This window comes from Elephantulus edwardii, unplaced genomic scaffold (assembly GCF_000299155.1).
Source record: "Elephantulus edwardii isolate Elephantulus edwardi_28Jun2011 unplaced genomic scaffold, EleEdw1.0 scaffold00067, whole genome shotgun sequence".
Classification (NCBI taxonomy): domain Eukaryota; kingdom Metazoa; phylum Chordata; class Mammalia; order Macroscelidea; family Macroscelididae; genus Elephantulus; species Elephantulus edwardii.
The window spans coordinates 2599669-2603082 of NW_006399817.1; positions in this window are offsets into that span (position 1 = coordinate 2599669).

Consider the following 3414-nt stretch of genomic DNA (forward strand, 5'->3'; position numbering starts at 1 on the left):
AGGATAGAGCAGGGTTTAGGGCTGTTGTGCATAGGGTCGCTATGAGTCACAAACGACTTGACGGCACATAACAACAACAACAACATGGATCATAACAGGATTAATCTGATATAGTGCTGGATGTTGAGCCTGCAGGATTGGGAGGCACAATTGCTATAATAATTGACTCAAATATGCAATCATTAGGATGATGCAGGACTGGGAAAACTTTAATTCTATTGTACATGATATCACCATGAACTGGAGCCAAATAATGCAATGGCCTTAAAGCAAGAAACTATTTAACAATGTTCTGTTCAAAAGACTTACAATAAACACGCCATTAATTAAAAATAACTCCACTTTTTCTGAGAGAATTTCTGGAAAATATTTGCATTTTAGATAGTTAAAAATGTGTTAACATAATTTCCATTGTTCTTTTAAAAGAAAAGAAAACTTAGAGGTTAAATTCAGTTCTTTGGGGACTGATATTTTATTGTAATGTAAAGGTCTTCTATGATTCTAAAACAATGAGAAAAATAGAGCAAACAGGCATCCATGGTTTAATAGGATTTAAGTAATAGTACATGAAAGCAAAATAGAAACCTTCATGTATATTTGTCACAGATTTCTGAATGCAAAATTTTTTTCATTATCGATGAAAATAAAAACAATAAGATATCACTTCATCCCAGTAAAACTACCAGAGTTTCCTAAGACAATAAACAGTAAATGCTGAGAAGGGTGTTGAGAAATTGGACTTTCATAAAATTCTGTTGGCACTATAAAATTGTACAGCTACTACAGAATGAAGTTGGGCAATTCTATAGAAAGTTGTGAACAAATACCATTTTATCCAACAATTTCACTGCTAGTTATATTGTGTGTTTTTGTTGTTGTTATGTGCTTTTGAGTTGTTTGCACCTCATAGCTCTGAACCTTGCTCTATCGTGAGCCAATTTCTTTATCTCTGACAAAGCTACCCTGATTCTTCCAGTCACTGAGTCAATCCACCTCATATATGGTCTTCCTCTCTTGTGCTGTCTCTCCACTCTTCTAATTCCAAGCGTGATGTCCTTCTCCAAGGACGGTCCCTTCAGGCAACACACCCAAATTATGTCAGAAGGAGCTTCAACATCCTTGTCTCCAAGAAGCAGCCTGGTTTCACCCTCTCCAAGACAGACCTGTTTGTTCTCTTAGCAGTCCATGATATACTCAATACTCTTCTCCAGCAAGACATCTCAAAGACATTGATTCTCCTTCTGTGATCCTTAGTCACTGTCCAGCTCTCTGAAGCATAGCAAGTAATTATGAAGACCATGGCCTGGATCAGGTGCACCTTTATCTCAAGACTGACATAATTGATCTCTTGGAGAGATCCCTGACAGCAGATTTTCTCAATGCAATTAATCTTTTGATTTCCTGGCTGAAAGTAACAAGAGTGTTGATTGTGGAGCCAAGCTTTAAACAATCTCAACCTCTTCTCTGTTTTTTATGATGCTGCCAATTGGCTCAGTCATAATACCCTTTGTTTTCTTGATGGTGAGCTTCAATCCCTATTGAAGGCTGCAGTCCTTATCCTTCTATAACAAATGTCTCAGATCCTTCTCAGTTTCAGCAAGCAAGCTTGTGTTATCTGTATAACACAGGTTGTTGAGGAATTTTCCTCCAATCCTGATGTCACAGTGCTCCTCGTAGAGCTCAACTTCCCAGATAATCTGTTTCACATATAGATTGAAAAGTTATGGTATGGAGAAAGGATGCATCCCTGATGTATACCCTTCCTAATTTTGAACCATGCAGTGTTTTCTTGCTCTGTTCTGATGACTACCTTTTGTTCCAAGTATAATTATCACATAAGCACAATCAAGTGTTCTGGAATTCCAATTCTTCTCTGATTCAGCCACAGTTTGTGGTGATCCACACAGTCAAAGCTTTTGCATAGTCAACAATACAGAGGTAGATATTCTTCTCCTACTCTCTGCTTTCAGCTAAGATCCATCTAACATTGGCTATACTGTCCCTAGTGCCATGGCCTCTTATAAACCCTGCCCACACATATGGCACTTATCTGTTAATGTACTTTTTCAGTAATTTTTGTATAATCTCCAGCAGTATCTTGCTTGTGTGTGGTATCAGTGAGATTGTTTATAATTTCCACACTCTTTTGGATCACCTTTTTTGGGATGGGAATAAATATGGATATCTTCCAGTCTTCTGTGCTCCAGATTTCCTGGCACAACAACCTGGTGAGAGCATCCAGGCTTGCATTGTTTGTTGAGATATGTCAATTGGTCTTCCATCAATTCCTGGGGCCTTGTTTTTTGCCAATTCCTTCAGAGCAGCTTGAACTTGCTCCTTTACCACCACTGCCTCTTGGCCGTATGTTGTTTCATGAAATTTTTGTGTCAGCCAATTCTTTTTGTTCAGTGATTCTGTGTACTACTTTTGATACTTCTTGGATCATTCAACATTCTGCCCATAATGTCCTTAAGTATTCTAACTCGAGGCTTGAATTTGTTCTTCAGTTCCTTTAGCTTAACAAATGCCAAGAGAATCTGTTCTTTTGAGTTTTTCATCTATAGCTCTTTGCACATTTCATTACAATACTTTGCTCTGCCTTTCTGAGCTGCCCTTTGAAATTTGTTCAGCTCCTAAACTTCTTTTTTAAAAGAATCATTTATTTTTTTTTAAATTTAATACTGATTTATTTACAAAGTTCAAATACATTGTTTTTGTCACAAAAGCCTTCCCACTTCCTTCACCCTCCCATTGAATTGCACAACCCTATGATTAACACCACACCTCCACCCCATCTTCACACCTCTTCTTCCACCCCCACCCCTTGGATCCTCATACTCATTCTACAATAATTATTTTTCAGTTTTTGTCCTTGTAGGACTGTTCACTCAGCATAATGCTCTCCAGTCTCTTCCAAGTTAAGTAGTAATTTACAAAATCATTGCTCCTGCGTGCTATGTAGTATTCCATTGTATGACTGTACCACTACTTCTCAGCCATTTGTTGCGGTTGGACATCTGGTCTATTTCCATGTTCTTGCGATGGTGAATAGTGTTGCTATGAACATTGGAGTACAAGTATCCACTTGAGCCTCAATTCTCGTTTCCTGGAGGTATATTCATTCCAAGCAATGGAATATCTTGATCATATGGAATTTCTATATTCAGCTTTTTGAGAAAGCACTAAACTGCCTTCCAGAGTGGTCATACCATTTTACAATCTCGTCAACAATACGCTAGTGTTGCTATCTCACCACATCCTCTATAACATTTACTACTTGCTGTCCTATTAAACTTTGTCACTGCTACTGGAGTGAAATGATATCTTATTGTAGTTTTGATGTGCATCTCTATTATTGCAAATGATTTGGAGCATTTCTTTTTGTGTCTCTTGGCCATTTGAATATCTTTCTCT